The sequence below is a fragment of the Staurois parvus genome, unplaced genomic scaffold (genome assembly GCF_062004578.1).
Source record: "Staurois parvus isolate SC_StPar_1 unplaced genomic scaffold, SC_StPar_1.0 ptg000044l, whole genome shotgun sequence".
Lineage (NCBI taxonomy): Eukaryota > Metazoa > Chordata > Amphibia > Anura > Ranidae > Staurois > Staurois parvus.
The window spans coordinates 3,903,924-3,929,192 of record NW_028317840.1 but is presented as its reverse complement, the minus strand read 5'-3'; the positions used below and the strand labels follow the sequence as shown (position 1 = coordinate 3,929,192).

At 41.4% G+C, this 25,269-nt stretch overlaps 1 protein-coding gene across 1 annotated transcript in view; it reads right to left on the bottom strand.

Moving 5' to 3' along the window:
• The window catches only part of CCSER1 (coiled-coil serine rich protein 1), a 1,224,715-nt gene that overhangs the window by 159,358 nt on the left and 1,040,088 nt on the right, over positions 1–25,269 (bottom strand). The window lies entirely within an intron of this gene.

The following is a 25,269-nucleotide window of genomic DNA, read 5'->3' as shown; positions in this document are numbered from 1 at the left end:
TATGTCAATGGACTCACTCAAAATAGAGCTTTCTGGTATGAATCTGTGCAGTGAAGCTACAGTAATTGCTGACACTAGAGAGGTACTGACCAGCAATATCTGCTGGAGCAACAAAGATGAAACTGCTGGTCAGTAACTCTCCTGGTCTTACAATGAGCTTCCCTCTACAGATTCACACACAGCAGCTCTATTTTGAGTCTATTTATGGTTCATATTTTAGCTGAAACCCTAATGAAGGTGGAGTTTCTCTGACCCCCAAAAACAACTGTTAGGACATCTATTGCAAACCTATTTGTAATATTTTATATGCCAATACTTGCAACATTTTACTGTACTAGACAATAGCCTTCTGTGAGTTTTCAAAGATCCAGTTCTTATGTTCCACTCCATCATAGTTGACTGGTTAATGAATTCATTCAAAAATTAGTGTGAAAGATTCAATCTCTACCACACTGATTTTCTATTGAAATCAGTCATAGTGGGAGTGGTAGACCCATTTTTTCCAGACAGAAATGTATTGCTATTCCACCTTTTAGCTCTTGGCACTATGCAATGTGTTCTTTACCTGTCTCAATGTCCTTTTGGATTATTTTATCCCTAAAAAAAATTGTTGAATAGGGAGGCACGTTTTTTTAATGAAAAAATTACCAAGGGTGGGAAGCAGCTTACTGTGTTCCTAATATATACCCTTCCACCTGTCAGCATTAGACACTGATAATTTAAGAGGTGTTTAGGACACCCATTTGGATTCACCATCCAAATGTTTAAGGGCATATGATCTATAAATTTGGCAGGTGCTCATATGGTCATGCCCCCTAGCTATGGGGTTACCAGCCCTGGTGTGCCAGGCTAGTGTATGTAGAGCAGGGTACTGCCCTTTTGAATTCCCTATTCAGGAAAAAAGAAAGAAAAAAACAGGAGCATTAATTACCTGCAGACAAAATTATGGGAGCAGGTGTGGCAAATTGATGATGAAGAGATTCTTCATTATTCACTCATTTCTAATCATGAATGAGGACACATTCGAATATTGTTGTTTCTGTAATATTTATGTTCACCTACATGTTACATCACCTGCCTTCACTAATGGTACTAAGATTGATTTGCTTATAAATACCTCCTGAGCACCGAAATTATAGCTTGTAAGATCCAGTTTTATGTATTGACAAAAATTAAACTACAATTTTTAGTTAACAACCATTTCCTTTTTGTCACTTACATTCTGTTTGTTTTACAGTGCAACATAGTTTTTAATTTAATTGTGGCTGTTGCTGCAATTCTCTCTGAAATGCTGTTATTAGAATGCTTCGCTACACATGGAATGTTTGGATGATGGAAACTATATTGCTAAAAAACTTTTTGGAGAGAAGCCCAAGCACTGTCCTTAGTATATGAGTAATCTTCTTTAAAGAATCCCAGAGCGCCAAACTCAGTGCAGCACAATAAAGTTACAACTATATAGATCTGAACTCTCTACTGGAAAAACAGAAAGACATTGGCCAAACAGCACATACAGTTTTATGTAAAATTCTTTACCCACTTATTTATGTATAGCATTTTTTTAAGATGTGGGTTTAAACAAAAAACTCAAACTGTAATTGGTAGCTCAAATTTTAATTGATACAGTTGATAAAAGGCTTGATAGATCTTGTTGAAGATCCTATAACAGAAAAAAAACATCTAGGCTATGGGCCCAGGGTACTCACTGGTTATAAGGCCCTTAGCTTCTACAGTTGCACATAAGGCTCCATGTACACTGCAGCTGATAAACTCATGTTTAGGAGCTTTTCTGCGTTTTTTTTCAGTAGCCCCTGAACTCTCCCTAATGGTTTCCTATGTGTACATGTACACATTGTCGTTTACAGGCAGTTGAATTAACAGTCGTTTCTTTGAAACTTGCATTCAGGAGTAGATTTTATCAGCGTTTCAAACGCCAAATGCTTGTAAACATGTGTTTATAAGCGTTTGCGTTTGGAAATGTTTTTTAACTCTTCCATTTCCAGATGCTGTCCAGAGCCGGTACTCAAATGGACCTGGTACACCATACTTTGAGGTTTCGCATGAAAGAAAATATGTTAGACACTGCTGCAATAATTTCTGCACAGAAATGAGCTAGAAAATATCCAAACATCAAAAAAAAAAAAAAGACAGCTAATTTCAACAAATACTGCTCTGTCTGCTTCTGCTCTCTCTATTTCTCTCAAAATGTCTGAAATAGTTAAATTTTGTACTGTTTTTCAGTGAATTCTGGGCATTTTGGAAGGTCTCCTGAGGTTATCTTTAAAAAACGCTTCTAAATGCAAACGCTCATAAACGCGTTAAGAAAACACGGCTAAGCAGATGGTTTTTAACCTACGTTTTCCAGAAGTCAGTTTTCATCGTTCAGAAGTGTCCCGTGTACATGGAGCCTAAAACAAAACTTTTTTTTACTGAATATATTTCCTGAAATATCACAAACAGCTCTACTCTGGGAAAACTACAAACTGACATTATAATTTGTAAACCACAGTATTCAGAAAGATCTTACTGAGTACCAGAAGTATTGGTCTTAAAGATCTTAAAGAGTCATTGCTGGAATATGATTTGAAAGTTGATCAGTTGTTAGGCAGCAGTTAGAGCAGTGATCTCCAAACTGCGGCCCAGGGGCCCGGCGTGGCTCTTTGCTTGCCTTTATCCAGCCTTTGAGGCATTATTTTTGCCACTGACACCAACAATGGATCATAGTTTCTCCCACTGACGCCAACAATGAGGATTTTCCTTTCCACTGACACAAGCAATGGTGCTCTATTCCTTCTACTGACACCAATGATGGAAAACTATTCCTCCCACTGATACCAATGATGGGGCAATATTCCTCCCACTGACACCAACGATGGGACACCATTCCTCCCACTGACACCAACAAAGGGACACTAGCCCACCCACTGACAACAACAATAGGGCACTATTCCTTCCACTGACACCAACGATGGGGCAGTATTCCTCCCACTGACACCAACGATGGGGCACTGTTTCTCCTTCTGTCACTAATGATGGGGCACTGTTTCTCCTTCTGACACTAACGATGGGGCACTATTGTTCCCACTGACACCAATGATGGGACATCATTCCTCACTGAAACCAATGATGAGGCACTATTTCTCCCCCTAATACCAAAGAAGGGACATTGTTTACTCCCATTGGGCACATTCCACATCCCAAAGTCTGAAGAACAGGAAACTGGCCATTTGCTTAGAAAGTTTAGAGACCCTTGATCTAGAGTACACATTTCCAAAAAGGCAGCATGTGCATGAATGAGACACTAACATGGCTTTGGGTTAATTTTATTTATTTTAGTGCACCTGTGCCCAGACATTTAAGTATTTACATATTCTTAACAAACAGTAAATCAGAATATCTTAAATTTCAGTTACTCCCTTTATTTTCTCTTGACATGGCAGCCTGCCAACCTTCTAAAGTAAACAAACAGCAGGTACTAATACAAACTGACTTAAACCAAACTTAAAGTGTACATATAGCCAAAACATTTTAGTTTTGGATACAATAGAGAAGGGTTAAAAACCCTGCCAGTTTTTGTTTTGTTTTTTTGCTCTCCCTTCACTTCCTGTCCCATAGGCATAACAGGAAGTTAGTTGAAATCTCCCAAAGAAAGGGGAAATCCCCCTAAACAGTTCCTGGAACTTGTGTCCCCATTAGAAAAGTTCTTCTTGCCTCTTGTTCTAAGGACAATATAATTTAAAATTCCCCCCCACATTCTGTTTCATAAAACAATAGTCAGTACAAATAGAGGTGAATCTCCCTAGTTGGAACTCAGGCAATACAACTTGACATAAGGTCTAACCCTTTCCCATTCTATACAAAACTTAAAAAAAATGTTTTACCTTTAGACATACTTGAACATGAGAACTATATAGCAGACAGAAAAAGCAAAGTACCTTGCTTTGCAGCTCTTTTTTTATGAAAAATTGGACTAAGCCATCTGACAATGAATTCGTCACTGCTCTCATACGTAGAGATCACAGTACCCTTGAAAATGCCTTAATCTGTTTTTTTTTTAAATTCAGGTATCATCCAAGACCAGCATCTTCATCCAGGATCAAAATGTGTGCACAGGGGTGACCCAAGCATGTAAATACTGATGCCTATGCAGTTTACATATGTATCATACACACTAGTCCCCTGCTGCACAGTTTCAATATTGCAGTCTGATGACTGGGTGAAGAAAGACTGGAAATTTATTTTGCCTATCTATAGCAGACTGATTGCATCTTCATAGCCATCAAAGAAATTTGACTGTAACTAAAAAAAATCAGTGTATCCACATTTGAAACTGAGGAATGTTTCAAAGCCATCAAAGTCACCAGACTGTAGTGCAAGGAATGCTTTTTCATGATAAAAGGTAGAGCTTTTTAAAAAATGTTGCATTTAATTGTGACATGTCAGGAATTTATTCATGTAGATTTATAAGGTTATTGAAAGGTCTACTTTAATGCGCGATGAATGTCGCCTTATACAACTAAGCATAATGTGGATAGGCCTCTAGCGGGAATCAAAGGTGACTTACTTATAAAATCAATGTAGCCTCATTTGAAATAGAGGAATGTTGCAATGCAATTGGTGGAAGTAATTGTAAAACTGGCCCAAAATAAATACGCCAGACGTATGCAACCTGAATTTTTTCCTTTAAAAAGAGAAGTGGAGCCAAAGCTCTTTCGGCTGTACTTTTCCTGTGGATCACAGGAGTGCAGTTGGTTCTGGTTCTGTGACCCCTTTTCAGCTGACAGCGAGCTGAAGCCCACTGTCAACTGATGTCACTTAGCCGGTCCAGGGTGGGGAAAGATCCCGACTTCAAAGTTGGTATCCCCCCTTGAGTCTGGAGCAGCACCTGGATCAGCCTCTCAGCGGGATGCTGAGAGCCTGAGCCAGCCATTCCCTCCCCCTCCACAGCCCAGTGGTCCAGTGAGTGCGGGGGGGGGAGCAGACAGCTGACCACTCTGCTCAGAGTGGCTGTGAGAACTCAGCGATCAGTGGTCATGTGATTGCTGAGTTCTCACCCTTCGAGCCAGCAGGGGACAGATGCAGCGTCCACCTAGGTAAGTATAAATGGGGGAAAAAAATGCACACTTCTCTTTGAAGGAAAAAATAATTAATAATCCTAGATGTTGCGACAGCGCGGTGCCCTGTCACGGTGTTTATATGGTTTTATTTCACCGTGGACTCTCATCTAGGCAGGTTTAGGGATCCAGGATTCTTGTCTTACATGAAGGAAACTGTTTCTTCATTTTTTTTTTCTGGTTGGCAAAACCTGGTTTGGGATCTGGAGCCTGGAGATTTCTTAGAGACTTGGGTGCGATGAAATCTCCAATCCTGGTTCTTGGTTTTGGAATCAACTGACACCAATTGTGCAAGTGTGAGCTGTTTTTTGTCGAGTCATTACTAGGTTTCTGAGCTCCACCCTCTGGAGGAGTCCTTGTGGTTGCAAGGGAGCAGCTAGTAGGGTGCATGTCTGCAATAGAACAGACAGAGGGCCCAAGCCTGAAGGTCAGTACAGCAAGAAGCTGCAAGGAAAAGAGAGCTGCTAGAGGTATAGTGGTTATTTGTGAACATGAAATGATATGTTAGATGGCCAGAAGGACCATGGCACAAGGCCTGAATAAGGGTGCAGTTAAACAGAGCCAAGGGGCTAAACATTACTTTGTTTTGTGTTGATGGCTGAAACCCCTGCTAGGAAAGCCATTTGTTTTATTGGACTTCTGTTTTAATAAAAGTGGGCTGATGAGCCCTTAAATGACATATTTAGTATGGACTGGTGAGCATTACAGTTGAACTAAACATCCCCAAACATCACAATGCTAAGCATTGTTCAGAGAACAATGAACCAGTGTAACAGGTGGTCATGTCATAACCAAAGAGCAAATAAGTTATACCCTTAAAAATATATCCCTGAGATTGATTATGCATCCCATAATTTTGACAAAACAAATCACGATATGCATGTGACAAAGTATGTGCAACCATACGAATAAAAAAGGTACATGGAAGCAAAACTATAACCATAGCAATCATTTGGAATAAAGGGACACACAGAAACCTCAATTATTGGCATCCACTATGGGGGAACTGCCAGGAAAAAGCAGAGACCAGATTTTTATGGCACATTTACACTAAATGCATTGGGCTTCACTGTGCAGCCTTGCCCATCAAAGTTCCAATGCAAATACAAGACAAAAAGCATTGTTCCCTATCCCTATCATGTCAGATCACACCACCATGCTTCAGTAGGGGTACTGAAAATGTATGGCCTGCACTGTGGAGTGGCCAATAGAATATAATGAAATGTCACTTTGTGACATCTCAATAAAGTTTGCACATAAAAACAATTACGATGAACTGTTTTCAGGGCATCTGCACAGCTGATTTAAATGGTCCCTTAACCAATACAATTGCCCATGTGTTTCATCTGGGACCCTCCTACTCACTTATGTTTATGCAAATGCAGCCTGCCTAGAAATGCCCAAATAGACATTCCATCACAAAATTCATCCCACTGCTTATAACAGGGCTTAGGGCTCTTGAGAGAGTACTGAGGCAGTGGGCTATGATGTTTTTTTGAAAGCTTTACAATATTTTGCTGGCCCCTCCTACCAGTCATGATCTTCCTGTATGCTTGTACTGCATAGAGAATCAGAGGCCCAGAAATCACATCAATGGGACTACAATAAGTTATGCAAAAAATGAATTTTGATGACCATATGTATGGTAGGGGAGAGGCACAGGGATGGCAATGTAAAGGATTTCCTCATGTTATCAATGCAAATATCTTATTTCTTGTAGTAGCAAATCGTGTGGTGTTTTAACACTTGGTACCATAAATACTGTATGCATTAAAAAAGTTTCCACTCCTTAAAATAACTCCAGCTTCTGCCTGGTGGGGGGTCAATAAGTTGTCAATTAGGAAACACAGAAAATTGAGGGATATGAGGATGGAATAAAATACTGAAATATTAGGCCTCGTGCATACTGGATGTTTAGCTAAGGCTCCAGCATTTAGAAGGGACAGGTGCACCATCCAGCCCTGCTTCTGACAACCTGTAAATGTTTATGACAGGCTGACAGCTCCTGAAGCTGGATGGGGCCCTACAATGCACCAAGCGGTACTTAAAGTGTTTGTAAAGCTTCTTTCTTTTTAAATTAACATAACAAATATGTTATGCTTGCTTGCTCTGTGTAATGGCATTGCACAGAGCAGCCCCAAACCTCCTCTTCTAGGGTTCCCACTGCTGATCTTTGCCTTCTCTTTTTTGAGTACCCAACACACCCAGACACACACAGCACAGCTTGCGATCCAAAGACAAACATAGCGTGGCTCAGCCCTGCTCCGAGCTCCCTCCTCACAAACTTTGTCTGGCAGTAACAGGAGACAATAGTTTCTACTGCTCTCAGTAAAGCGCAAGAATGCAGGATGTAAGGTGAGAGGGTCTGTCAGTGGCGACAGCGCTGCATCAAGAGTGTTAGGTAGGTGTTTAGAAGCAAGGGGGAGGGGGGATGTTGTTGGCAAGGAACAGACACATGACGATTTTCCACCTTAAAAGAGAAGTATTGGGTTTAAAAAAAAAAATCTCATCTAGGTGGATGCAGCATCTATCCAATGCTGTATCTGTCTGACGCAGCCTCTGCACTCAGAACTGAGCAATCAAACACCGCTGATCACTCAGTTCTCCTCTCCACTCTGAGCAGTGAGTAGTGAGTGGTGACAGTCAGTCACTGGCTCTCTGCATTGCCCCTCCAGGGATCAATGGAGAGCTGGGTTGGGGAGGGAAGGGAGCATCTGGCTCAGTCTCCCAGCAGCCAGTCTGGATTCTGGGTGAATCCTGACCATATTGTTGGATTCTTTCCAAAGCCTGGACACGGCTCTGTGACATCAGTTGATAGCATGCTTAAAAAAGGGTCACAGGGGTGCAGAACAAATTGCACTCCTGTGATCCATAGGAGAAGTATAGCTAAAAAAGCTTTGACCATACTTCTCCTTTAATGCAGAAAATGCATTAAAGTGAAAAAACCCTTTTGCTTTTAGAACCATTTTAAGTTTAGTGCTGTATGTGCCCAGGGTGATATGTCCAGAACACAGACTGCTTACATTCAGGGCATGTGTTCCTAGGTGCACACTGCCCTAAATATAAGTAGTAGTAAGTGCACCATACAGGCCCAACCAACCACATCAGATATCAGCCTCTCAGTTTGACAGGCTACTGGCAGTAGAACTGGATGGTGTCCTTCACCCACACCTAAATCCTGGAGCCTCAAGCATCTGGGCTAAATGCCCAGTGTGCAAAGAACCAGAGAAAAAAAGTATTTTAGTAGTGATTAAGCTTACGCATATATTTGCAAATGTGTGCAAACTAAACCCCTGTTTTTAAAGTGAACTGTTAGACAGGACAATTTAGTTTGTTGCAGGCTGGCAAGTTGAGCTGGTAATTTTTCTTTGCTGTTGTTTGACATGTGTTGCCCTTCCATGTGCTCCTTGCTGTGAAGGCTAGGTATAGGCTGGGGCAATTGCCGTTTGTGCCATTGGTAGTTTGGTGAGAGGGCGCACTGGACACCTTTGCTGCCATTGTGCTATATGGTGGTTGTCCAGTATGCCCTTGTGCTTTTAAGTAGGAATGGACTGCCACCAGGTATACCTGCCCTCAATCTATCCATTATTATATTATGTGCTCCTACTATGGAGGCTCTCAAAATTTATACAGTTAGAAATGCAGAGAATACTGGGGTGCCGTGAAATGGCTCTGCAGCTTACGTATGTATTTGCAAATGTGTCTAACAGTTCATATTAAAAGTAAGGATTTAGTTTAAACAGGACAATTCGGTTGGTTGCAGGCTGGCTGGTAAGTTGAGCTGGGAATTTTTCTTTGTTGTTGTTTGACATGCTTCGCCCTTTCATGTACTCCTTGCTGCGAAGGCCAGTTATAGGTTGGGGCAGTTGCTGTTTGTTTGTACCATTATTAATCTTAAACCTGAAAAAATAACTATTCATCACCTGCATATTCTTTATTTAGGATTAATTAGAATTAAGGCAAAATAAGAAATGGCGTTAAGCTAACCATTGCATCTTAGTGAATTGACACTTGTGTAATATTTTCCCTTTTTTTAAGCACCATATTGCAATTACTGTATAGCTGTGCTGTATTATCGTCTATTTTCAGCTGAAAAAAGTAGCGTTTTTCACCCAAGCCATGCAAAACACTTTAGCAGCCAATTTAAAGCTTAATTTCAGAGATCATTATTTTAAACACCTACATACAAGTAAACATGCTGTAGGTTCTATACAGGGTAACTAATTTCACATTTAATAGAATTTTGGCCTGTCTGTAGAACACTACATACCTGAGAGTGTGAAGAAGCTGAGAGACATTCTTACACAAGCCAATGTGATGAATTTATATAAGGAACTGTTATCTAAAAGTAAGCTTCTTAAATGTCAAGGGACACTTCAAACCTGAAATATTATTGCAGATTTGTTCATTTCTGCAATATTATTTCTATGTAAATGTGCTGTACAGCATTGGAGAGAGAACAGCATGCACGCTCTACTTTAGTGACATAACTATCATTTATCTATATCCACTCCAAACACTGAAATATGACAATGTTTTGTGATAGAAGCTTAAACTAATATGCAGAATCACCTCTGCAAGTTCTGGGGAATATTAAAGATTTTATCAGGCCAGCAGCTTTTCATCACAGTTCTGAAGCACAGTACGAATAGGAGGCTAATCCCCATGGTGTATCATGGGATATTGTCATTGCCATACTCAACATCTGTCTCACTGAGCTGAGCTCACTGAGAGTAATTACTGCTAGAATAAAGTCAGTTTTGGGATCCGTGCAATTAATTCAACTTATAAAAAGGAGTACAGTGTGACACTTTAATTCTGCTTAAGTATATATAATCTGCTTCAATGCCTAAGTAATGTTTTCCAAGTATTTAAAATAAAAGGTTTAAAAGTAATTTTTTATAAAAAAAAAAAACAAAGGTCAGGTGTACAAGTTTTGTAATGCATAGCACAACATGCACTATTAGTTTATTAGTTACACCTACTTTATGAACTTGTCTACAATATAAATGTTGAATGTGTATATTCAGGAAGTTTGCATTCCCATTCCAGTCAAGGGCAGTGATTGGTATGCTACCGTCCCCTACTAAGACCCACCCCCGCAGAGCTGCTGTTGTCTACTGCACATATTGAGGGAAACAATTGAGTGTTTAGAGGCCCTACATCTCTATTGTCTCCCCTCTAGTGAATGCAATATTGTGCAGATCCATTCAACTTTGGTAGGAACATCCCTTTCTATAATATTCATATGGATATGTTTCAAACAGGATAACCACTTAAAATATGTAAGGGCTTGTTCACACCATGATGTAGAGAGGTCAGTTTTTCTGCATGCATTCTGCAAGGGCACAACAAAATCAATTGTTCTGCATGTGCCCTGTTCACACCGCAACACTAGTATCAGGTACAGATTTTTTTTATGCTCAGGAAACTGCAATGTGTTTAAACTCATTGCTATGTGCATGAAAACTGATGTAAACTGATGTCTCTGTAAGTGAAATCTGTGCTTCAGTTTCCATCATTTTTTCTGCACGTATGGTGTGAACGAGCCCTAAAAGGACAGCAGCTAAAAAGTATGCTAATTCTAGAATGCTAATCAGTACCCATTTAGGATCATATGGACAGAAACCAGGTGTATTAAGTCATCAATGCCACAGATTATAAATATATCCATTATCACCAGTATGGCTCCATTAGGGTATATTTTTATAGAAATCTGCAAGTATCAGCAACTTCTAAATGTTGAGAGGATTTTAATGTCCTATTAAATGTTTTGAGGCATGTTTTCAGGCTGGTTAAAGCTATAAAATGTTGCATTATCTGAAGCATTAGAGTCACTCTGGAAACCTAATGAATTATACTGCCAAAGTGACTCACTATTAGTATCTGAAAGTATGCCAGGCATTTCATAATTGATGTGCCCACTGTATTTTCTATTAAGCAGGTTGAAGTTTCAAGAATAGGTAAAAGAACATCAGTGTAACAATAGATCAGAGACTTTGGAACATTCATATACAATATAAGGTAATAATCAGTACAGGACCCGCAAATGGAAAACATCTGCAAGCGCGTAGAAAGTCCCCCAGGCTAATGTTGAACTTTGGGAAAGTATCTGAAATACAGTACATTACAGCTGACAGAAGATATGCAACTCAGTTCAGCCACCCTAGTGATCCAGGTACCTCTGCCAAACATCTTTGGCCTGCACTGGTGAAAACTATCCAGCCAACTGTACACGGCAGAAATAGCAGCCTGATTAGTACTTTTCTTTCTTATTATTATGGGTACTTATATAGTGCCATCAATTTACGCAGTGCTATATATATATATATATATATATATATATATATATACAGTTGTGTTCAAAATAATAGCAGTCAGACATCACTAATCTGATCAATCACTGTTTTTGTTAGAAATTGTATTTCTACATGGCAAATAATTTACTAGCAGGTGTAGTAGAGTAATAGAAATCCAACAGACCCAACAGTCATGACATGCATGCTGCTGATTCTGTGTAATTGAATCACTAATTGAAAGGGGCATGTTCAAAATAATAGCAGTGTGGAGTTCTATTAGTGAGGTCATTCATTCTTTGAAAAACAGGTGGCAATTATTGCCCTTATTTAAGGAAGGAAGGCAGCAAATGTTGTACATGCTGGTTACAGTGCATTTCTCTCTGAAATTCTGAGGACAATGGGTCATTCCAGACATTGTTCAGAACGACAGGGTACCTTGATTAAAAAGTTGATTGGAGAGGGGAAAACATATAAAGAAGTGCAGAAAATGATAGGCTGCTCAGCTAAAATGATCGCAAATGCTTTAAAATGGCAACCAAAACCTGAAAGACGTGGAAGAAAGCTAAAAACTACCATTTGAATGGATAGAAGAATAGCCAAAATGGCAAGGACTCAGCCAACAATCAGCTCCAGGAAGATCAAAGAAGGTCTAAAGTTACCTGTGAGTACTGTTACAATTAGAAGACGCCTATGAGAAGCCAAGCTATCTGCAAGAAGCCCCCGCAAAGTCCCACAATTTGCCAAAGAGCACACTGACTGGCCTAAAGAGAAATGGCGCAACATTTTGTGGACTGATGAAAGTAAGATTGTTCTTTTTGGGTCTAGTGGCCGGAGACAGTTTGTCAGACGACCCCCAAACATTGAATTCAAGCCACAGTACACTGTGAAGACAGTGAAGCATGGTTGCGCAAGCATCATGATATGGGGATGTTTCTCATACTACGGTGTTGGGCCTATTTATCGCATACCAGGGATCATGGATCAGTTTGAATACATCAGAAAACTTGAAGAGGTCATGCTGCCTTATGCTGAAGAGGAAATGCCCTTGAAATGGGTGTTCTAACAAGACAACGACCCCAAACACACCAGTAAACGTGCAACATCTTGGTTCCAGACCAACAAGATTGACGTTATGGAGTGGCCAGCCCAATCCCAGGATCTTAATCCAATAGAAAACTTGTGGGGAGACGTCAAAAATGCAGTTTCTGAGGCAAAACCAAGAAATAGAGAAGAACTGTGGAATGTAGTCCAATCATCCTGGGCTGGAATACCTGTTCACAGGTGCCAGAAGTTGGTTGACTCCATGCAACACAGATGTACAGCAGTTCTCAGAAACAGTGCTTATACAACTAAATATTCATTAAGTGATTCAAAGGAAAGCAAAATCTTCAAACATTTTTCAGTTTATATAGTGAATGTTTGAGTTTGTAAAGAAGAATACAAACACTGCTATATTTTTGAACAGTCTAATATTCACTTTTCTTCAATGTTTTTAGAGGAACAACACAAATTTGATATATTTCTCTTCATGTTTTGATTTGGAATAGAATGTGTAGTGTTCCCAATCCATTTGTGTGTATGGAAATAAAAGCTATTAGAAGGATTTTGAGCTTTATTCACTTTTTCAACAGACTGCTATTATTTTGAACACAACTGTGTATATATATATATATATATATATATTGTACATTCACATCAGTCCTTAACCCTCAAAGGGTGTACAATCTAAGGTCCCTAACTTAAATTCATACATACACATACTAGGGACAATTTAGACAGGATCCAATTCACCTACCAGCATGTCTTTGGAGTGTGGGAGGAAACTGGAATACCGAGAGAAAACCCACGCGGGCACAGGGAGAACATGCAAACTCCAGACAGGTGGTGCCATAGTTGGGATTTGAACCAATGACCCTAGTACTGCTAGGTGGAAGTGCTAACCATTTAGCCACTGTGCTGCCCAACTAGCTTGCTCTTCCTGTTAGCATGCTCACTTGCAGAAATGTGCAAAGCAGCACAGATTGGGATCTTTGGATAAATTCTGAATTATAAACTAAAATAACTATTTAGGTGCTGCCTAGTCTAATAAAAGAAACCAACATGAACATATATAAACACCAAATCAATAAAAAAATGAATTAATACAAAATTATTAATACAATTAATTCTTAAAAAATTAATCCATATCCACGTCAGACTATTTTTTTATTAATTCATTTTTCTAAATAAGGTTTTATTGATTTGGTCTTTATATATATATTCATGATGGTTTCATTTATTAGACTAGGCAGCGCCTATTAGCTATTTTAGTCTTTGGGGGTTGAGAACCTTATTAGAGCAGCAGCCAGTCATACTTAGATTGCACATTCACATAAGTAATTGTATATATTTATTGTATTAGGACTGAGCAGTTATTAGACCCTAGTACAAAACACCATAATTAACAAAATTAAAATTATACATTTCCAAATTGGGAAATAAGATATATGCCATTTGGTCCTATAGATACTTGGACCCAGCATGTGCTACACATACAACTGTTTTCAAGATACTGTACAATAAGGTCCTGGTTATTAAAAATATAAACACCCAATAACAAGAGAACAGAGACCACGTCAAATTGTTTTTACTATTGTTGGCCAATATGCTTTTAATTAATTTGTGTATGTTTATCTGCGGTTGTCATGTTTTTGAAAAAAAAATACAATTTATACCTATGTAATTATTGCAATTTGTAACTGTATTGTTGCCAGATATTTCAAATATTTCAGACATTGTACTATAATTTTGAGGATATTGTGGAGTAGAGTGTAAGCCAGGTTTTTTTTTGGGTAGGTTTGATGTGTTAGGGTAAAACACATCAGTGGAGGACTAACAATATTTTTTGACAGATTGGCAAAGTTCTGATCCACCCTCCCCCAGTAAACTGCAGGAGGCTCAAATTTAAGTACCCACTTATAATATATTTACTGATTTCTTTTTATTCAATACATAACTGCATTAACTTGTGTTTTGTTGTGTCAGTAAGGAGTTCATCTTTATCAACATATGTTTTTGTAAGCTTTCATAAACTCTCTAATTTCTAAAGCAGTCGTTCTTCTTTTAGGTGTTTTACCGATAAGAGATCAGCACAGTAGGGCAAGTTCTACTATACCACTTATTCTAAAACATTTTACACATAACTTGTACTTAATCATAAATTGTGAATTACAAAATGTGACTGAAGCTTTTGTATGCAGTTTGTTCAAAGCATAACTAAGTCCAAAAACAAAACATATTGCATTTTACCAGTCCGTAAAGTGAAATGAAACTATCTCAATCAACATGATCTATTTTTCATACTTATGCTGCTAGCACAATTAAATAGATAGGAAGGTATATTTTATTTACTTGTGTCACGTGTGCCCCGCTGTCCCTGCTCACTCCCCCCTCCCTTCCCCTTCGCTGCATCCTCTCATTCTGCACACAGCCTTGAAGCAGGATGAGGGGAGGGGCCACTGGGAGGTCAATGCGCGCCCCGGTGTGCGCAGCATGGGCAGGCATCCCGCGCTCTGCACCCACCAGTGACTAAGGCCGCACTCACGAGAGTGCGGCCCGAATCAAGGGGGCGTGCTTCGTTGCCCCGGCAACACGGCGCTGGGCCGGCCGTTGCCGGGGCAATCCGGAAGCGTCCTGCGCGGCTTTAAAAGGCTGGTGCGGGACCAGACCGGTCTCTCTCTTCCTCCTGTGCTGTCCGGCCGCTCTCTCTCTGCCTGCCACCACCGCTGTTGTGGGAGGTCTGGGTGGGGACTGGGCCTCCGCAGCCATCCCTGCTGAGCACTCTGCAGGAGCCCCCCCCTCCTCCAAAGATCAGAACCATTACCCGCTGCCACTCTGCCAATACTCCAGGGCTGGGAGTGTCCCTGGAAGCTGGCCATGTGTGTGCTCATTCCTGCTCGGGACAGGGTGCTGTGGTGGGTCTGCGCTGAGGCCAGGCCCCACAGCCAAGACCCTGCCGTGCCCCTGCAAGACTACTGTGTCCCTACCTGCTGAAGCCCGCTGTGTCCCTACCAGCTGATCGCTGAGTCCCTGGGAAGCCGCCACTGCCTGCTGATTGCTGGGTCCCTGGGAAGTCGCCCTATCTGCTGATCGCTGGGTCCCTGTGAAACCGCCCTGTCTGCTGATTGCTGGGTCCCTGGGAAGCCACCCTGTCTGTTGACCGCGTTGTCTCTGGAAGTTGCCTGCTGCTGAGTGTCTGCAAGCCGTCTATCCCCCTGGAAGCCGCCTGCTGCTGAGTGTCTGCAAGCCGCCTATCATGAGTGTCCCTGGAAGCTGCCTGCTGCTGAGGGTCTGCAAGCCGCCTATCGTGAGTGTCCCTGGAAGCCTCCTGCTGCTGAGTGTCTGCAAGCCGCCTGTCGTGAGTGTCCCTAGAAGTCGTCTGCTGCTGAGTGTCTGCAAGTCACCTATCGTGAGTGTCCCTGGAAGCCGCATGTTGCGGAGTGCCATGAACTGCCCCTATTGTGTGCTCAGAGCACCCCTGTCCTGGAGTGCCCCTATTGTGTGCCCAGACCACCCTTGTTGTGAACTGCCCCTATTGTGCGCTCAGACCACCCTTGTCATGAACTGCCCCTATTGTGCGCTCAGACCACCCTTGTCATGAACAGCCCCTATTGTGTGCTCAGACCACCTTTGTCATGAACTGCCCCTATTGTGCACTCAGACCACCCTTGTCTGAACTGCCCCATGGCGTGCCAGGAGTATAGCTACCTGGACTGCCCCCTGAGTGCTTGAGCCATCACTACTAGTTGAGTCCCCGTGAGGCTGCTGTTGTCCTCGGAAAACTCGGTGGGAGCTGTGCTGATGGCAGACACCCTAGTCAAGGTCCCATTGAATCCCCATGAGCCTGATGTCCCTAGAAAGCTGGGTGGGAGCTGTGCTGAGGGCAGACCCCCTAGTCAAGGTTCTGCTGAGTCCCCGTGAGCCTGATATCCCTAGAAAGCTGTGTGGGAGCTGTCCTGAGGCCAGACCCCCTAGTCAAGGTCCCGCTGAGTCCCAGTGAGCATGATGTGTCTAGAAAGCTGTGTGGGAGCTGTGCTGAGGCAAGGCCCCACAGCCAAAGTCCCGTTGAGTCCCTGTGAGGCTGCTGTTGCCCCTGGAAAGCTGTGTGGGAGCTGTCCTGAGGTCAGACACCCTAGTCAAGGTCCCGCTGAGTCCCCGTGAGCCTGATGTCCCTAGAAAGCTGGGTGGAAGCTGTTCTGAGGCCAGACCCCCTAGTCAAGGTCCCGCTGAGTCCCAGTGAGCATGATGTGTCTGAACTGCCCCATGGCGTGCCAGGAGTATAGCTACCTGGACTGCCCCCCTGAGTGCTTGAGCCATCACTACCCGTTGAGTCCCCGTGAGGCTGCTGTTGTCCCCAGAAAACTCGGTGGGAGCTGTGCTGATGGCAGACACCCTAGTCAAGGTCCCATTGAATCCCCATGAGCCTGTTGCCCCTGGAAAGCTGTGTGGGAGCTGTCCTGAGGTCAGACCCCCTAGTCAAGGTTCTGCTGAGTCCCTGTGAGCCTGATATCCCTAGAAAGCTGTGTGGGAGCTGTCCTGAGGTCAGACCCCCTAGTCAAGGTTCTGCTGAGTCCCCGTGAGCCTGATATCCCTAGAAAGCTGTGTGGGAGCTGTCCTGAGGACAGACCCCCTAGTCAAGGTCCCGCTGAGTCCCAGTGAGCATGATGTGTCTAGAAAGCTGTGTGGGAGCTGTGCTGAGGCAAGGCCCCACAGCCAAAGTCCCGTTGAGTCCCTGTGAGGCTGCTGTTGCCCCTGGAAAGCTGTGTGGGAGCTGTCCTGAGGTCAGACACCCTAGTCAAGGTCCCGTTGAATCCCCGTGAGCCCGCTTACCATGAGTGTCCCTACAAGCCGCATGTTGCGGAGTGCCAAGAGCTGCCACAATTGAGTGCCTTCCATAGTTCAAAAAAGCTTTGTGTGTTTACCATCTTCTTTGTGTGTTCTGTCCTGCCTACGCTTCCGTCACAACTTGTTTTAAAGTTTTGGGTTTTTTTTACATTTATTCAGTTGTTTCCTGCTTTCTGGCCTAGGCCAAAGTGATGTCATACATCCCAGAAGTTGATGGGCATTTTTTTCTTTTATCTGGAGGAAGGGCTTTCTCAGCTAAGCACACCCCCTACCTGCATGCCTAAGCTAACGGCAAGTGGATTCCAGGAAGTAAATGCTACATGAATTATCTGCCCTTATGCAAGATGGCTGCAGCTAGAATTCCTAGGGGATGTTTTTTCTCACCAAAATAAAGCATGGAGACATGGATGGATGGGTGAGATTGCTGTGAATATTAAAAATAAATAGAGTTTCAGTTTGTGATGCTCAGATACAGTTTAGTTCTGCTTCAAAATTGGTGGCTACATTAGTTTTCTTTTCCAGGCTAAGAACATTTGAGGCAAGTGCTGAAAAATGGTAGTTTTGACAGTAATGCAGTGTCCTTGTCACTTTCTGTGAGCTGCAAGTTTAAAACTATCTTATCTTTCTCCTGTAAAGTGCAAATCTACCCATCCAGATGTAATGGAGATGAACAAAAGCAGACATATTTCCAGTCCAGTCTGAGTGACAACAGGGAAGTGTGGTACTGGCAAGACCACCAGGTGAAAATAACATTTTAAAAGCCTGAAAAAGCTGCAATATATTATATTTTTGTTTTGGGATTTAGATATGCTTAAAACAAATTGTATTTATTTTTTTGGACAATATTTATTTAAAATAAAATTACAAGTTTTAAAAATATTTTTATATCAACTTTTTATTACGTGTATAAACTCTACAATAAGATAAATAGAAATTGAAATAAAATGAATAGAAATAAAAGTGAAATCTAAAATGTAATGTTTCAAAAGTATTCTGGGCTTTATATACCTTTTGCAATCACTACTTACAGTGTCTCTGCCTAAATGATACACCTTACTAAGCCATTTGTACAGGTAAAGGGATGTGTCCCTCCTCTGAAATATTTAGTGGTGTGTTTTCTGAATAGCCCTGGACAGCAGGAGACTAAATTACACTTGTTATACTGCAGGGAGGCTGAGAAATGTCAAAAACATGTGGCCAAGGGATTTCAGAGCTACTGCTCTTTATTGGACAACACAGTGTTGACTTCCCACTACACCTGCATTTAAAGTGGAATTGCACTGCATCTGGTACCATAAACCAAAATTGCTATATAATTCATTTTTAATATTAAAAACTCCTCCATCCATCCATGTCTCCATGCTTTATTTTGCTGCAAAATCACATCCTGGCATTTCTGGCAGTGGCCATCTTGAGTAAGGGCAGATGATTAATGTAGCAGTTACTTTCTGGGATCCATCTTGGCTTAGCTCAGGCATTGGCTGAGCTGAGAACCCCCCCCCCCTCCTGAAGACTCCTGGGGATGTATGATATCATTTGCCTAGGCATGGAAACCAGGAAGTAAATGAAGGAATGCAAAACAAAAGGTTAAAATAAGTAAATATGATATACTTCTAGATTGTAAGCTCTGATGAGCAGGGTCCTCTGTTTCCTCTTGTACCAAATTGTATTGTAACTGTAATGTCTACCTTCATTTTGTAATGCGCTGCACAAACTGTTGGCGCTATATAAATTCTGTATAATAATAATACTTTCCTATCTATGAACTAGCATAAGGATTAAAAGTTGTCTATGTTGATTGAGAGAGTGAAGTTCCGCTTTAGGCAATGCAAACTGCAGTGTGTATCAACATGCAGGTGACATTCAACCCTGGTTCACACCAGTGCGGCTTTGAAATCACGCTACTTAGTTCAACTTCAAAGGCTATTCATTGCAACTTCATTGCGGCTTGCTGATACTCTGTGCAACTTCGTTTAATAGTGCAGGAACCTTTTTCAAAGTCGCTGCAACCTGAGTCGCATTGCTACTAATGGGGTGTGACTTGTCATGCAACTTTGAACTCTCAAGTTGTACTGGTGTGAACCAGATCTCAATGATAGCAGGGGAGTCTGGTTATAGAACTTTGACACATCTAGGTTGATATACAAGACAGAAAGACAATTCCCTTTGCAAGGGAAGTTGCACTTTGCAAATAATACCCAGTCATGTGCAAGGAAGAGATTTACCTCATTCACTAAGCTCTGGGGAGATTCCCATGCAAAGTACAACTTCCCTTGCAAAGTAAACAGTCTATTTGTCTTTAGTAAATCAACCCCATCATGTGATGGGGCTCTCCTGCCGAGAACAAGCAAGAGAATGCTAAGTACATTTGTAACGCACAGCACTGTGCTTATACCTATAGGCACCTTTTTTTTTTAACCACCTCCCGCCCGCCATATAAGGAAATGACGGGCACTAGGTGGTTCTCTCGTTCTGGGAGGACGTCATATGACGTCCTCCCACTCTAACCGCAGGGAAGCAATCGGTGGTGCGATGTGCCCCACCAATCAATGGAAAGAGCCAATGACGTCGGCTTTGTCATGTGATCAGCTGTGTCCAATCACAGCTGATCGCGTGTACATAAGGAAATGCCAGTTATCGGCATTCCTCTCCTCATGAGCTGTCACGGTATTTGGCATTACTCAGAGGGGACATGATGATAAGCATAGCCCCATCAGTGCCACCTGTCGGTGTCCATCAATGCCACCTGGCAGTGCCCATCAATGCCACCTGCCAGTGTACATCAGTGTCACATCAATGCCACATACCAGTGCCCATCTGAGCTGCCTTTCAGTGCCACCTATCAGTGCCACCTATCAGAGCCACATATCAGTGCTGCCAATCAGTGCTGCCTATCAGTGCGCATCAGTGCCGCCTATCAGTGCCCGTCAGTGCCGCCTAACAGGTCCAGTCAGTGCCGCCTATCAGTGCCAGTCAATGCTGCCTATCAGTGCCATATATGAGTGCTGCCTTTCAGTGCCCATCAGTGATGACTGTCAATGCCTATCAGTGCCACCTACCAGTGCCTCCTCATCAGTGCCACCTATCAGTGCCCATCAGTTCAGCCTATCAGTGCTCATCACTGTAGCCTCATTAGCACACATCAGTGAAGGAGAAAAATCACTTATTTACAAAAGTTTATAACAGAAAATAGGAAAAAACATTTTCATAAAGGGATCTGATTATTTGAAAGTAACAAGAAGACCCTCTGCAATCCTTTCTTCACATAGCACACACGCATATATTATTCAGTGCATGTCAGGTGTCAATGCAGTCTCACAGTCCAGCATTGTTACCAGGAACACCCTACAGGCAGTAGGACAATTCCATTGCTCTATCACATTTGTAATCTATCCACCTTTAGACGATCCCTGAAATCTGTTCTCTTTAAAGAAGCCTATCCTGCTTCCAACTAGTAAACTGCCTTTTATTTCCTCCCTCAGCTCATCCCCCACAGCTATTACCTTTTGTATCACTCAACCCTTCCTCCTAGATTGTAAGCTCTAACAAGCAGGGCCCTCTGTTTCCTCTTGTACCAAATTGTATTGTAACTGTAATGTCTACCTTCATTATGTAAAGTGCTGTGTTTATATAGCGCCAAACTGTTGGCGCTATATAAACCCTGAATAATAATAATATGACATATTGATCTTGTTCCATGTATGTCCATCTTTACACTCAGTGCTAAGCACAGCAGCTATAATATGGCACACGTCACCGTTTACATTATCTCTACTTTTATCACTGGTTTACATTGTCACAGTCAGCTTTCCAGGAGGCTAACCTCATTACAATATGACACCCTGTGTACTGCTACTGATGACCCTACAAGCACAGCATTTTTGATTATTCTTCCGTAGCCAAAGATCCTGGCATCTGTTTAATGAAAATGCACAAGAACCAGGACACAAGAGGGATGTAAACAATAAAATATTTCTATTTATTCTAGTGGGACAAGCAAACATTTGTACATATCAATCCATTACAATGTATCCATTTCAATCTCTGTAGACCTGTCAGATATTATCTCATCTTGATAAATTTGTGTGCACTGACCCTATGATCCCGTCCTCGTCTATGTTGCCCTAAATGATCCTATTTAACCTGAAACTCATCTGCTTTTCTTCCCTCTGAGTATTACTTTCTGTTTCCAGACAACAAAGACATAAAGGGTAGCGACAGGAAAAACACCAAATAAATTCTACTCTTTGTTTGTTTTATGGTCACCATAGCAGTTTCTGAGGCAATGAGAGATAAGATGGAAAGCATGATGCCTTCAGATAAAACAGCAGCGGCTGTTACAAAGGAATATGAAATAAATAACACCATAATGTGAGCATAATATGTGGAAAATAGTCAACAAACAGCCTTTTTATCTGTTCACTTAATACACTATATATATAAAAAAATTGCTTTTAGAAACCTTACACAGGAGCAGAGCTCATATGTAAAATCTTGAGCAAAGGAAAGTGAAGCTCGATGCTAGACTATAGTGTTGATTTACTAAAACTGGACTGATGCAACTTTACATATCAACCAATCAGCTTCCCGGTTTTATTGTATAGCTTAATTGAATAAGCTGAATTTAGAAGCTGATTGGCTACAGCTGCACCAAAATTTGCACTCTCAACTTTTAGTAAATCAACTCCTATGTGAACAGGTGTAGGGTTTATATTATTCCGACCTGAACAATTAAGTTGGCTGAAGATCTTAAACCTGAAAGGACACAAGGTCATGCTATTGGCACCAACAAGGGAGCAGATAAGGTAAGTTTTGTTCCATTTTAAAGGGAGCGTGTCACGAAAAAATCAAAACAAAAAAATAAAGTTCTTGTATGTACCAGTTCTCTAATTAGATAAAGTAGCATTTCTTCCAAATCAGTCAGTATCCAGATTGCAGAGACAATGCAATAAAAAATTAATCCTGGCTACAGCCATGTTGAAAAAATATTTGCTGTATCTGGGCAAAAAACAGCATGGACAGTTCCACTCCATGTGGTTTTTAATGTAGCTTTCTGCTATAGTGTTGGAAGTTTAAAGTGGACCTGAACTCAAAAAGTGAAGATTTACAGTTTTATATGGAACATTTAGAAATGTTAAAGTCTCCAGCACAGCTAGAGAATTGTCTCCAGCACAGCTAGAAAACTGACCACACTTTGCTCTCATGCCTAGGGTAGTTAGTTTGTAATAGGAAAGCAGAAGGACTGACAGGAACACCAATAATTTCACACAAAGGAAGCAATAAAAGAGAACAGGATACTTATTCATACAAGTACATGGTACAGCAGGCACATAACAAGAATATGAAATGTTGGGTTTAAATACTCATTAATTGTGCCTAAGTATTGCCCTGAAAAGTTTAACCTTAATCCTGAATTCATTCTGTAAGTCTGTGATTTCTGCACCTTTTCTGCTGCTTCTTGAATACTCCCCCGCCAGTCATCAGATCACCAATCACAAGGGGTAGCTTTAACATGGGAAAGTAAAGCCCTGCATCTACCAAGATGATGACTCCACACAGAGACACAGTACCAAGTACTGTATAATCATCCAGTAGTGGAAAAGAGACCACTTGCAGGGAGCCTACTTATGTTTTGTCCTTTTCCCTCTGCTTGCCCTTTTTTGACACATCTTCCACACTACAGGTCCTCTTAAGGTCCCAAAACCACCAATTTTACATTTTTGAGTTTATAGGTAAAAATGAATGCTATATTGTTTTTTTCCTGGACATTGGGGTCTTGTTTGTAACAAATTCCAATCAAACTTGGGGAAGGGTTAGAAACTACATTTTTAATGTCATATGTGTCCCAGTTGGGTCATATTTCTCTCATTTTCTATCCCAGTGATGGTGGAACTTCTCTTTAATGAGGAGGCATGCAGTAAAGTGGGGACTGTTACAAAACCTGGCAGATTTCTATTGCTGCTTATGTCTCTGGAAGATTCTCATTTTTTTCCTTTTCTATACAAAAGGAGAAACCAGAGATCAATACAACCTTGACCAAATCTATAACTTTTACTCAATTTATCTAAAATGAAAAAAAAAACAAAAAAAAGTTTGGCCTGATGTGTTCTCATTCTTTTTGTAATGGCACCTTGAGAAATTCATGTTACTCTTTATGTGACATTTTCTACTGGTTAACTTCATTATACTTAACCTCCCTAGCGGTATGATTCTTTCCGATTTTTGGTGCTGAAAGCGGTACCATTATTTTGCATGGAAATATGTAGTTTTTTTATTGTAGGCTGTAATTTTTAGGAATAACTCACTGAAATCTGTCTGAACAAGATTCTAAATCATACATTTAATTCAATAATATAATCAAACCAAAAACACTGAAATTTGAAATAGAGCGCCAAGTTCGCACATCGCTGAGCAAAGTCACAAAATTGTTTTCAGTGTCTGATGACGAATTTCCCCCACGAATCATTATCACTCAATTCTGCAAGTGGTTCTAATTTACTATCGCTGTTCTCTAGCTGATCTAAACCCGCTTTTGACCTAAAGGGACACTTTTTGGACGCCATGGACTTTTCTACGTTTCCAGGCAGAAAGAACAATCAAAATGCAGACAGGGGACAGGACAAAGCACTAGGGACAAAATGTATGTGAAATGGGTTGAAACAGCAATGTTTTACTATGTAGAATCGTTTTGAAAAAAATGACATTTTTTTTAAATTTTCAAATTTCCCGCAGCCGGCGGCGCCCGTACGTCCCGACGTCACGGGGACCGGAACACAGGAGCCGGATGCTGGCATCAGACGGAGGAGATGGCCGGGGACGCTGCAGGGGACACATTGCGGGAGCGAAGGACAAGGTAAGTGCTGCAGGGACTCCCTATGCAGCGCTGCATGGTAAGCCCGAGTGTAGCTCGGGGTTACCGCTTTTGGTATAGACATTTTACCCCGAGCTACACTCGGGAATACCGTTAGGGAGGTTAAAAAAAATGAAATATAAAAGTTTGGCCAGGGTTAAACTTTAAATAATATAAAACCATCTCTTTGTTTATACGCTGCTCTCTATGCACATAAAACATGTAGCATGTTTTTTTTAATGCTGCCAACATTTGATTACTGTGATAATAAGCATGAACTACTATTAGTAATTAAATAATTGGATCCGATATGTAAGGTATTAATATTATTGAATTGCCTTAGGCAATCCTTTTCCAGTACAGCCAGATTTTCAGATATTTGTAGCATAACCCCTATGTGATGTACACCCACCAGATAATTTATTAGGTACACCTTGCTAGTGCCAAAAATATATCCCCCGCAACAGTCAGGTTGGATACATACTTTCATGTTGTTTAAACCAAATTTGGACCCTACCATCTGAATGTTGCAGCAACCAGTCTGCCCATTCTCTTCTGACCTCTGACATCAACAAGGCATTTTTGTCCACACAACTGCCACTCACTGGATATGTTCTCTTTTTTGGACCATTCTTAATAAACCCTAGAGATGGTTGTGCATGAAAAACCCAGTAGATCAATAGTTTTTGAAGTACTCAGACCAGCCCGTCTGGCACCAACAAGTAGGCCACGCTTAAAGTCAATTAAATCCCCTTTCTTCCCCATTCTGATGCTCGGTTTGAACTGCCGCAAGTTGTCTTCACCAGGTCTACAAGCCTAAATGCATTGAGTTGCTGCCATGTGATTGGCTGATTAGCAATTTGTGTTACCAAGCAATTGAACAGGTGTACCTAATAAAGCGGCCAGTGATTGTATATTATTTTAGCATCTAGTCATCCTATAATAGGCAACTATTGTTTTTGGGCATGTTTGCAATATGGTTCTGTTTAAGGCCCACCTCCAGCAAAAACTTTTTTTTTCAGTTTTCTATGGAGTGGCTATAAGTTAGAACATCTGTCAAGTTATTATTTCTGTGTCCCGGGTAGACCAAGACATGAAATAAAGTGCAGGTGTATAAGAGACA